The sequence below is a fragment of the Orycteropus afer genome, unplaced genomic scaffold (genome assembly GCF_000298275.1).
Source record: "Orycteropus afer afer isolate SDZICR_OR568_19922 unplaced genomic scaffold, OryAfe1.0 scaffold00324, whole genome shotgun sequence".
Taxonomy (NCBI): Eukaryota; Metazoa; Chordata; class Mammalia; order Tubulidentata; family Orycteropodidae; genus Orycteropus; species Orycteropus afer.
The window spans coordinates 968364-981115 of record NW_006921911.1 but is presented as its reverse complement, the minus strand read 5'-3'; the positions used below and the strand labels follow the sequence as shown (position 1 = coordinate 981115).

Genomic DNA, 12752 nt, shown 5'->3' with positions numbered 1-12752 from the left:
AAAAAAAAAAAAAAAAATGAAGTCCTTAGTTTAAGTCCAGTGTTTTCTTTTTCTCAAATGACAGTCACTCTTTACATAATTTCAAATCATGCATTTGTCATGGGAAGCCAGACCTGTGGACAGACTTCTTTGAAAATAAAGGCCTTTGCTGCTGTTTTGGTAGTGGTATGGTACATGAGATATTTTCAAAAAGAAAAGAAGTGGTAAGAATTTTCTTTTCTATCCGTCTTAAAAAAAATCTTTTAATAAATGCTAGGGTAGATGCTTTGGTTAACTTTTTAAACAAGGTTGTCTCAGGAACCTGTGAGTTATAATAGATATTACTGCAGGTCTATGAAAGTGCCCCTCAGAATGTATGGAGGAGGCTTTTAGATAAGGAGAAATTATTAGAAATCTTGTTGTAAATATTGATCCAGACTATTTGCCAGGCCTTTTTTTTTTTTAAATAGTTGTATGCCAATGGCTTCTCAAAAATTTATTCCTTGTACTCATGAATTTGATTCAATTATAACAAAAAAATGGCTTGTACTTATATTGTACTTTTTATGTAAGATACTTTTTAATTCTTACAGTATCACCATGAGCTCTGGTAGCATAGTGCCTGAGGTATTTGACTGCTAACCAGAAGGTTGGCAATTCAAACCCACCAGACACTCTTTGGAAGAAAGATTGGGCAATCTACTTCCGTAGTGATACTGCCTTGGCAACCCAAGGAGAAGTCGCTATGAGTCGGGGCCGACTCAACAGCACATAACCACAACAACATCACCATGATGTAGGTACTATATTAGCCCATTTTACATACTCAAAATTGAGGCATAGAGAGAGTGAGGCACCACTAATAAAGGGCAGAGAAATAATTCAGGGCAAGCTGTTGGGTCCCAGGTCAATACAGCGAGATGCCAACAACATTCCTATTAGTTTTACAGCCGTAAGTGTGGCCTCAGTAATACCCAAAAGAAAAATCTCCATACTAGTTAAGTAAATACAGAATTAAGGTTATAAAAATAAAGAAAGGATCTCCAAAGGATTTAGAATAATAGGACTAAGACTTTAAATAAATAAGAAATAATGTTCTGGTAGTTGGGTTTGACAAAGTGCCTTGTGTTCAGTGATGGCATTTGTGGTATTGGTAGATTTGCTGGCATCGTAATTAGCAAGCTTGTGTATTAAGTATAGGAAATGATCAGTTGCTGAGCTCGACTGAGCTGTGTTTCTATAGACCCTTGTGAAGCTGTGTGAACTTTATTTTCATACTGTCTTGTGGAAGAAAATCTTCCTATACAAATAGGCCCAGAGATAAATAATAAGCACAGTCTTGTTAGCATGGATCTGACTTTGCTGTCATTTTAAGTGGCATTGGCTCCCCAGTCTCTGCCAGTTTTTCCTCACCACCCTTTAATCATTGCCCAAGATATTTTGTGTTAACTCTAAGGAAGTTTTGAACAGTGCAGGAAACAACATATGCATCAGTTTCTGTGGTAAGACATTCCTGTGTGTGCATGTGGGGATGTGCATATAAAAATACTTTTTGCTTTCCTAGGAAATTTTAGGAGATTAACAGTGACTAGTTAACTTATTATTTGTCCTTAATCAATCAATGCACATATAGTCTCAGAACACTTGAGATGAAAACAATACTACTGCACTGTGGATCATAGGGGGAAAAAAAGGAAACCTTTCCTGTTGTCAGGGAATTTCCTATATGGTTTTAAAAACCACATTAATGCATGTATTAATTATGCTGTAAAGTTGTAGTTGTTGTTAATTGTTATTGAGTCAGTGCTGACTCATGATGATCTCATGCACAAGAGACTGAAATCTTACACAGTCCTGTGCCAACTTCTTGATAGTTGATAGGCTTGCATTCATTGCTGTGGCCACTGTGTATTTTTAGTGCCTTCCAACATAGGAAAGGAGCTCTAGTGGCATAGTGGGTAAGGCATTTGGCTTCTAATCAGGTCAGTGTTCAAACCCACTAGCTGCTCCATAAGTAGAAGATGAGGCAATCTACTTCTGTAAAAATTTACAGCCTTAGAAACCCAGTGGGGGTTGGTATGAGTCAGAATTGACTTGATGGCAGTGGGTTTGGTTTTGGTTTGGTCCAACACAACATAGGGAGTCATCTTCCAGCACTCTATCAGACAGTATTCTGTTGTGACCCAGAGAGTTTTCATTGGCTTATTTCCAGAAGTATATCACTAGGCCTTTCTTCTCAGTCTGCCCTAGTCTAGAAGTTCCATTGATACTTGCCACCATGTGTAACCCTGCTGGTATTAGAAATACCAGTAGCATAGCTTCCACCATCATAGTAACATGCAAGGCACTATAAGAGAGACAACCAAAAGACAGGATGGTGGTGTTATAAGGAAACATTAGGAATAATAGAATTATATTAATAAAGATTTATTATATTGAAAGAGAAATAATGAAGAACATCATGAACTCACTTATAGCCTCTATAAATTTGGGTCATTTACAAAGCACTGAATAAATGAGACTTTCTCCTCCAAAAACTTATTCTCTAGTTGGAAATACCAAGCAAAAACACAAACAATGCTGAAAAATAAGGTCATGTGTAATATGGTGCCAATAGTGGAACAAAGGCAAAAAAAGAACTAAGAGACTTGTGTAGTTTCCAGATGTCAGAGAAGACTCTACAGAGCAGAGTACAAGGCTCAGATGAATTTTGATGAGTAAATAGATAGGACACAAAGGAGTCAACTATGCACCTTACAGTTCTTAATGTGTACTAGTTGAGGGATGTAAATCAACTGACAATGTTACAAGAACATGATACGCTCTGTCACATGTAGAACTGAAGAAGCAACCTCCCATTGAAATTACGACCCATTCTAACTCTGACTGTCTCCTTTGTTCTGTATTTCAGTTGCACACCTCTGTTCTACCCATGACCTCTACAGAGTCTTTCCTGAGCCTTGAGGACTCATGTCCTCCCTCCTTTTTCCTCCCTTGCTCCCTCTTCCCACCTCTAGGAATTGTAGCTTTGTTAATTATTATTGACCATTCATCTCACCTCCACTGTTGCTTCTCCAAGAAAGCCTTCCCTGACCTTTGTGAAGAGGTCAAATCCTTCTGCTCTAGCTATCCTGGCAATTATACCTTATAGCATGCACTGAGCTATATACATAAGCCTTCTTTAGTGAGTTCACTTGTTTTCCATCCCTCTCTCCTAGGACTATAATTTCCCTTTGGGCCCACATTGGAGCCTGTCACAGTGCTTGACACTTAGTATGACTCAATAAGTAGCTTTTCAAAAAATGAACTAAGAGGTCCAGGTGAAAACAACACAGCTACTCTAAGAGCTGTTTCACTCTTAAAAGTCCATCAACAACACAACAGGAAAACAAATTCAAGGCATAAATCCACAAAGAGTTTAAAGGACAAAAGCAATAAAAGTTGGAAGTAGAAAATGATAGAGGACAAACATAAGAAAATTGAAGCCTGCACTAGTCCTGGAGAAAGGCAAGAGCTGACCTACTCTAAAGAAGACCCCCTCCCACTAGAGCAGGCTGGTGGTCCTGAAGTACACACGGCACAGCCCATACCCAGTTAGAGGCCGACATCCATTTCTATTCGAAGAGTTGTTTCTTCTGGTTGGTTGTGGTTTCCATCGTGCTGGGTTAAATCTTTTGAGTATCACTTCTAATGAAAAGACTCAGGAATTGGCCCCACTAGGTAGTTTTGGCAAATGGGACAGGAAAGTCATAGTGCCTAAGGCATTTGACTGCTAACCAGAGGGCTGGTGGTTGGTTCAAACCCACCAGCCACTCCTCAGAAGGAAGATGGGTCAATCTACTTCTGTAGTGATACTGCCTCAGAAACCCAAGGAGGGGTTGCTATGAGTCAAAATCGACTCAACGACAGTGAGTTTGGTTTGAAAATTTTAAGACACCCTAAAAGTCTCAGCTTCCCTTCCCAAGTCCTCAGAAGACTGAAGGTTTATTTCTGGTGGAGGATAAAGCAAAAGGTCTCTGCCAGGGGGACAGCAAGAGCATTTGAAGGTTGGGTTCAAACAGACCAGGAAATGAAGGGGGTATGTTCATACTGGATGAGAGAATCCCTCATTCTTTCCCTGTTCATGGAAATGTAGCAGTCATACCTTCTCCCACCAGGTTGGAATTTGGAGGATCCTTTGCTGAAGAAAGTACCCTACCTAATACCAGAAGGTACTGACATCAGGCAGCAAATGGGCCATTGGTGGGCCAAATTCCACTCGTGCTCTTCAGAATGTCCCCTCAGTGCTTTAGTCTGTAAATATGAATGTGCAAGAAAGAATTACCACTTACCTAAAGAAATCTTCTAACCTGAAAGATAAAAATCAAACCAACAAACAGAAATAAGACATGTAGCAAAAAATGGAGGATCATACAAGGGAAAGAGAATGATGGGGAAAAATTCCTTTCTATTCATATCCTCAGAGAGATAATGCATTACTCTCATGAGAGGAAAGAATGATTTTTTTTTTTTTGTAACTTCAGAGAACAAAAAACTTTAAAAATTTAAAAATATGATAGCAAAAGTGAAAACTCAATGTAAAAGTTTAGAGATAAATGTGAGAACATTTTCTAGAAAGTAGAACAAAGAATGAAGGAAGAAAGGAAGGAAGGTAGGGAAGGAAGATGTTGTTGTTATTGTTGCTGTTGTTCGGTGCCCTTGTGTTGGTTCTGACTCATAAAAACCCTATGTACAATAGAACAAAATACTGCCCAGTCCTGCACCATCCTCACAGCCATTGCTTTGTTTAAGCCCATTAGTTTAACCAGTGTGTAAAACCATCTCCTTCTTCTTTTTCACTGACCCTCTGCTTTACCAAGCATGATATCCTTCTCTAGGGAATGGTCTCCCCAGATAACATATCCAAAGTAGGTGATAAAAAGGCTCCATCCTCATTCACTATTAAGGATTATTCTTAGCTGTATTTCTTCCAAGACAAATTTGTTCATTCTTCTGGCAGTTCAAATTATATTCAGTATTCTTTGCCAATGCCATAATTCAAATACATCAATTCATCTTTTTTCCTTATTCATTGTCCAGCTTTCACATGCATATGAGGCAATTGAAAATGTCATGGCTTGAGTCAGGTGTTTGCTTTCTAATACTAAAAAAATGATCTTTTGCTGCAGATTTACCCAGCATAATACATCATTTGATTTCTTGAGTGCTGCTTCCATGGGCATTGATTGTGGATCTAAGTAAAATGAAACAAGGGAAGATAGGAGGGAAGAAAGGAAGGAAAGATAGATAAGAAGGGATGGATGGGAGACAGGGAGGGACAGAGAGCAAGATATGAAAACTAGAGAAAAGCTGTGCACACTTGACGACTAGTCTAAAAATTTAGATGCATGTTTAACCAAAAACCAAACCAAAATCACTACCATTGAGTCAATTCTAAGTCATAGTGACCTGATAAACAGAGAAGAACTGCCCCATAGGCATGGTGGGTTCAAACCTCCAATCTTTTGGTTAAAAGCCAAAAACTTTAACCAGCACAAGACCAGAGCTCCTTCGATGCATATTAAAGAGCTAAGTAAATATAGTTGAAAAACAACTGGATCTCCTGTGTGTGAGAGACCTACTCTCCTCTTTCTAGTTAAAGTTCATTGCATGGCACCTGGCTCTGTACAGTGCATAACACAGCATCACCATCTCCATGAGGCACTCCCCCTTGATAGGATATACTGCGCTCAGAGCAGTGCAGGCTGGTAATAATTGGAGCACCACCACTCAAGAGCAAGGGCCAAGTGAGTCCAGGGAAAATTATTGCAGTACTACAGTGACCTAATTGTGTCAGAGACTGCCCAAATTGGTATGACTGTGGAAAGGCTGCTGGCTTTTAAAATAGCATGGATTCCTTTCTAGGAAAACTGAGTCTTCTTTCCACATTGTTCCAACAATATTAATAATTCTCAGCATGATTCCTGTTGCTGCCTTCCCAATTTACAGATGAGCAGCCTAAAGGAAAAGATTAACTAACTGAATGGAAAGCCACAAAGGAAATCTTGGTCCAGAATTATCCTTCCAGGCTCCCTACTTTGTTCTGAGCTTATCCTAGAACCCCAGGTGGCTTAATGATTATCTCTGAAAGTTGGAAACATTTCCAGAGCATCTTCCCACCAAGGGATACTCCAAAATAACAAAATAATTTCTGGCATTTTTCTCCAAATAAGAGAAGGTTCAATATGAAGTTTCTTGGAGATGCTTTAGAAATAAAAAGTAATGGGAGAGATGTTGGTGGGGAAAATCTAATGGTGGAGGAACAGATGGAATGACCCAGAATGCAGTCTTGAGAATTGGTAGTGGAATCTTGCAGGAAGCAAATAAGTTTCTCGGCAGGCTTCAAGCAGATCAGACGGTAATTATACCTGGCACAGGGATTCTAGAGAAGGAGAGCAGAGGCAAAGTAATAGAAACTCATCCTCTTCACCTGTGCCCTGCTTTGCTAATTAGCTTCAGAATCAGAATAGATATTTTTATTGCATAGTGTTAACCTGTTGTCCTTTCTAATGTATTACTTGCAATCCCTACCTGAGCTGTTGGGGTTTCTCTATGCTTATCTTTAGTGAAATAAATTCTCATTAAGTTTGTGCTTTTTGTTGTTATTGTTGCTGAGCAATATGCACAGTTACAATGGTTTTAAAAAGTCCTCTGAAGGTCCTCCTTAATTCACTCAGACAGTAGACCCACCTCTCGGTCAGAAAAAGCCTCCATCAGGAATCCCAGAGCCTCACCTCTCATGTGTGGGACATGCATGAGGTTCAGTGCTTCGGTCACACAGAAGCCAGTGGACCGTCAGCATCCCTGGGTGCTGGTTCTGAAAGTTGTGGAGTATCACCATTGCCAGAGTCCCATTCATTGATACGAGGATGTCAGTTATTTAGTTTGGCCAGATTTCAATTTTTGGTGTACTTTAAAACCATCTAGAAATGGACTACTGTGAATTGGCTCTCAGCCCAACACTAGAAAGACTTACAAGTAGAACACCTGCCCCAAGGAGATGTACCCACCTATCCTAGGGAGGTGCACCCCTTGGATCAATCAAGTGTGAGACATAAGAGGGATAGCATTCACATAGAAGGAAAGCTGGACAGACAGGAATGCATAGATAAGAAGGACATGGTGTGTGTGGGGGGCTTACAGGGAGGTGAGGGAAGAAGAGTTTTTTTTATATGGTTGGGGATTGTAAGCGGGGCCATGAAATCAAATGTGCATGAACTGTTCAATGTAAAAATAAATCTGCTTCATACATTTGCACCCAAAGCACAATAAAAAAAATAATAAAATAAAGACATCTAGAAAGCTTATAAGATGCATATTTCCACTGGTCTGTCAACCTGTTGTACGGTGGTGGCTTGTGTGTTTCTGTGAGTCTGGAGGCTATGCCACTGATATTTCAAATACCAGCAGGATAACCCATCATGGGCAGGTTTCAGAAGAACTTCCAGAACAAGGCAGACTCAGAAGAAGGAAGGGGCCATCTACTTCTCAAAGAACTGGCTAGTGAAAACCTTATGAATAGCAGTGAAACCATGTCTGATATGTTACTGGAAAACTTTGTGAACAGCCATGAAACATTATCTGATACAGTGGTGAAGATGAGCTCCTCAGATCAGAAGGCACTCAAAATAATACTGGGGAAGATCTGCCTCCTCAAAGTAGAGTTGACTTTAATGATGTGGATGGGGTAAAGCTATCAGGATCACCTTTTGCTGAATGGGGCATGATTCAGAATGGGAAGAAACAGCAGCAAATATCCATTAATAATCAGAATGTGGAATGTACAGGAAAATTGGAAGTTGTCAAAAATGAAATGGAATACCTAAAGATGGATATCCTAGGCATTAGTGAGCTGAAATCGACTGGTTATAGCCATTTTGAATCAGACAATCATATACCCTACTACACCAGGAATGACAAATTGGAGAGGAATGGCATAGCATCCATTGTCACAAAGAATGTTTCAAGATCCATGCTGAAATACAATGCTGTCAGTGACAGGATATTATCCATATAATTGCAAGGAAGAACTGTTAATGCTATTATTCAAATTTACACACCAACCAATAATGCCAAAGACAACAAAATTGAGGATTTTTACCAATTTCTGCAATTTGAAATTGACCAAAAATGCAATCAAGATGTATTGATTATTACTGGTGATTGGAATGTGAAAGTTGGAAATAAAGAAGAATCACCAGTAGTTGGAAAATGTGGCCTTGGTGATAGAAATGATGCCAGAGATTACAGGATAGAATTCTGCAAGGTCAATACCTTATTTGTTGCAAATACCTGTTTTCAAACAACATGACCAGTGGCTATACACATGGACCTCACTAGGTGGAATACACAGGAGTAAGATTGACTACTTCTGTGGAAAAAGGCAATGGAGAAGTTCAATATCTTCAGCCAAAGCAATGCCAGGTGCTGACTGTGAAATAGACCATCAATTGTTCATATGCAAGTTCAACTTGAAGCTGAAGAAAATTAAAACAAGTCCATAAGAGCCAAAATATTGCCTTACTTACATCCTACCTGAATTTAGAGATCACCTGAAAAATAGATTTGATTCATTGAACACCAATAACCAAAAACCAGACAAGTTGTGGATTGACATCAAGAGCATCATACATGAAGAAAATAAAAGGTCATTAAAAAGACAAGAAAGGAAGAAAAGACCAAAATGGATGTCAGAAGAGACTCTGAAACTTACTCTTGAATGGAGAGTAGCTAAAGTGTATGGAATAAATGACAAGATAAAAGAGCTGAACAGAAGATTTTAAAGAGCAGTTCAAAAGACAATGTCAAATATTATAATGAAATATGCAAAAACCTGGAGTTAGAAAAACAAAAGGGAAGAACACACTCAGGATTTGTCAAGCTGAAAGAATGCAAGAAAAAATTCAAGCCTTGAGTTGCAATATTGAAAGATTCTATGGGCAAAATATTGAATGATACAAAAGGCATCAAAAGAAAATGGAAGGAATACATAGAGTCACAGTACAAAAAAGAATTGGTCTAGGTTCATCTATTTCAGGAGGTGGAATATGATAAAGAACTGATGGTATTGAAGAAAGAAGTCAAAACTACACTGAGGGAACTGGCAAAAAACAAGCCTCCAGGAACTGATGCAACACCCATTGAGATGTTTCAACAAATGGGTGCTGCCCTGAAGGTACTTACTTATCTATGGCAAGAAGTTTGGAAGACAGATACTTGGCCAACTGATGGGAAGAGATCAGTATTTGTACCCATTCCAAAGAAAGGTGGATCCAACAGAATGTGGAAATTACCGAATAATGTCATTAATATTGCATACAAGTAAAATCCTACTGAAGATAATTCAAAAACCGTTGCAGCATATATTGACAGGGAACTTCCAGAAATGCAAGCTGGATTCAGAAGAGGATGGGGAATGAAAGATATCATTGCTGATGTCAGATGGATCTTGGCTCAAAGCAAAGAATACCAGAAAGATGTTTACTTGTGGTTTATTGACTATATGCAAAAAGCATTTAATTGTAGATCATAACAAATTATAGATCACATTAAGAAAAATGGAAATTCCAGAACATTTAACTGTACTCATGAGAAACCTCTACATAAACCAAGAGGCTGTAATTTGAACAGAACAAGGAGTTACTTCATGGTTTAAAATGAGGAAAGACGTGTATCAGGGTTGTGTCCTTTCACCATAATTATTCAATCTGTATGCTGAGCAAATAACCCAAGAAGCTGGACTAAATGAAGAACGTGGCATCAGGATTGGAGGGAAACTCATTAACAACCTGTGATATGCAGACTACACAACCATGCTTGTTGAAAGTGAAGATGAATTGAAGCACTTACTGGTGGAGATTAAAGACTACCATCTGCAATATGTATTACACCTCAGCATAAAGAAAGCAAAAATCCTCATAACTGGACGAAAAGCAGCATCACAATAAATGGAGAAAAGTTAAAGATTTCATATTACTTGGTTTCACAATCAGAAGCAATGGAAGCAGTAGTCAAGAAATCAGATGTCATATTGCACTGGGTGAATCTGCTGCAAAAGACCTCTTTAAAGTGCTGAAGAGCAAAGATGTCTCTTTGAAGACCAAAGTGCTCCTAACCCAAGCCATGGTATTTCCAATTCCTTCATATGCATGTGCAAGCTGAACAATGAATAAGGAAGACTGAAGAATAGGTGATACTTTTGAGGTGTGGTGTTGGCAAAAAAATACTGAAGTTACCATGGACTGCCAGAAGAACAAACAAATCAGTGTGAAAGAAGTACAGCCAGGATGCTCTTGGAAGTGAGAAAGCTAGACTTCCTCTCACCTACTTTGGTCATGTCAGAAGGGACTATTCTTGTGAGAAGGATATCATACATGATGTTCTGCTTACCTAGTGCCACTCTAACAAGAATATACCATAAACGGGATGGCCTTAACAACAGGAGTTTATTTTCACAATTTGGAGGTTTTAAGTTCGAGTTCAAAGTACCATGCACTAGGGGCTGGGTGAAAGCCCCTCAGCTTTGGGCTTCAGCTTTGCTTCCTGCTCCCAGGCCACTGGAGCTAGAGGCTTTTCTTCATTCAGACAGTTTCTGGCTGCTGAGACTGATGATCCCAAGACTGACAAATAAAAAGGCACAGTCCCAATGTTACCAACTCACATGGAAGGCCATTAATTCAAGTTCATTGAAAGTCCCAAGGTCAGCAGAGCATGGCAGGCTGCTGAGCAATGACATGGCTACATGCAGGGTTCAAGTGTTCCATAGGCTAGAGGCCATTTCCAAAGCTGTTTCTTATAAACGGGAAGCAGACCACATACCCAAAGCAGCTACTCAGCTGCTCCAATAGATTCCACAATGGAGTTAATTACCAGTCTCACCATGGGGAATAACTACATTCAGCTGCCTAGCCACTCAACCAGACCCAGCCAAGATGACACACAAACAAAACCACCACACTTGGTAAAGTGGAGGGTCAGCGAAAAAGGGGAAGGCCCTCAACAGGATGGTTTGACAGAGTGGCTGCAATGATGGGCTCAGGTATAGCAAGTATTTTGAGGATGCGCAGGACTAGGTGGTATTTTGTTCTATTGTACACAGGGTTGCTACAAGTCTGTGCTGACTTGATGGCACCTAACAACAGTAACAGCAGCTAGATTTAGGTATATTAGGTAGGATTATATTAGGCTGCAGGGATCAGAGTACTCAATATAACAACAGCATTTAAAATGTAGAAGTTGTTCTTTCACAAGTAAAAGTCCAGAGATGGGTAGCACGTGTGTGGTGCCTGCATTAGTCATTCTTCAGAGAAACAGAAACAATAGGAGAGATGTAGAGATTGACATTAAGGAATTGGCTCACTTGACTGGCAGGTCTAAAATTGGTAGACCAGGTGAGCTGGAAACTCTAGTAGGATTTTCATGTTACAATCTTGAGACAGAATCCTTGTCCTCAGGGAACCTCAGTTTTTGCACTTAAGGCCTTCATCCAGTTCTGTGAGGCCCACCCACATTTTCAACTTTACGTCCAGTCAACTAATTTTAGATGTTAATTTCTTTTACAAAATACCAAGTGTCTGACCAAACAACTGTGCACTGTAGCCTAGCCTAATTGACACATAAACTTCACCATCACAAGGATGCCCAGTGTCATCAAAATAGGCCTCATTGCTTTGCTACTCCAGCTCAGTGGCCCACTTCATGTTCCTTGGTGGCTGCCCAGCTCCAGCTGTCATGTAGGGTTTTCAGCTAGCAAGAAATAGCAAAGAGAAGGCCTTGCCCCTCTATTCTAGGATACTTCCTGGGAGTTGCATATTCAACTTCCACTCAGCAGATGTTATTTCCAATGCCACATCCAATGAAAAGGAGGCCATGAAACAAAGTCTTTATTCTTGCTGGCCAGTCCTCAGCTACTGGGAACATGGCAAAGATTATTGAGGAAGGAAAAGGAGAAAAGACACTGGAAGACAATTTTCTGTTTTTGCCAGAGTACTAAGAGGTAGAGCATAGAAATCTACCTGTCACACAATGTCCTCAGTAATCCTGAAGAAGGTTGTTTGTAGGTTCTAGTTAGAGAAGCACTAACTACATTAGCCAGTTCCCTCACTGGGTGCGAAACCCATTCCTGCTCATCATCTATAGCTTATTGAACAAAATGCTGATAGACACTTCACATCCATTATCTAATTGATTCCTTAGAACCACCTAAGAGGTGAGCTTTATCATTCCCATGACAACTGGTTGCATTGGTTTCTTCAGATATCATATTTAATATATAGCTAGAAAGTGTGAGAGAAAGGAACACGGGATGGTTGGAGAGAAAGAGTGTAAGTGCAACAGAGAAAGTACAAAGGGAAGATGTGAAGATGAGAAAAATAAGTATCAATTGAAAAAGTTGGTAAGTATCTCCAGAAGGAGTCAGCCCCAGGGTTACAGGTGAGGAGAGACAACGCAGGGACGCCCGAAGTAGCAAGCGGGAAGAGCAGGAGAAAGGGGATTAAAAGCCAGGAAGCCAGAGAGAAGAGTAGTCAGACGAACGGATTAGGTGAGGAGAGGCAACTCAGGCCTGCCCAGAGTAGCAGGCTGGAAGAGCAGGAGAAAGGGGATAAAAAGCCAGGAACCTGGACAGAGGAGCAGTCAGCCCCAGGGACAACTCAGGGATGCACAAAACAGCAGGGCAGAAGAGCAGGAGAAAGGGGATTAAAAGCCAGGAAGCCAGACAGAGTTACAGTCAGCCA

The 12752-nt window shown here is 40.0% G+C and overlaps 1 protein-coding gene across 1 annotated transcript in view; it reads left to right on the top strand.

Annotated features, from left to right (window-relative positions):
- Positions 1-12752, top strand: part of DPP6 (dipeptidyl peptidase like 6) — a 1548106-nt gene that overhangs the window by 1063063 nt on the left and 472291 nt on the right. The window lies entirely within an intron of this gene.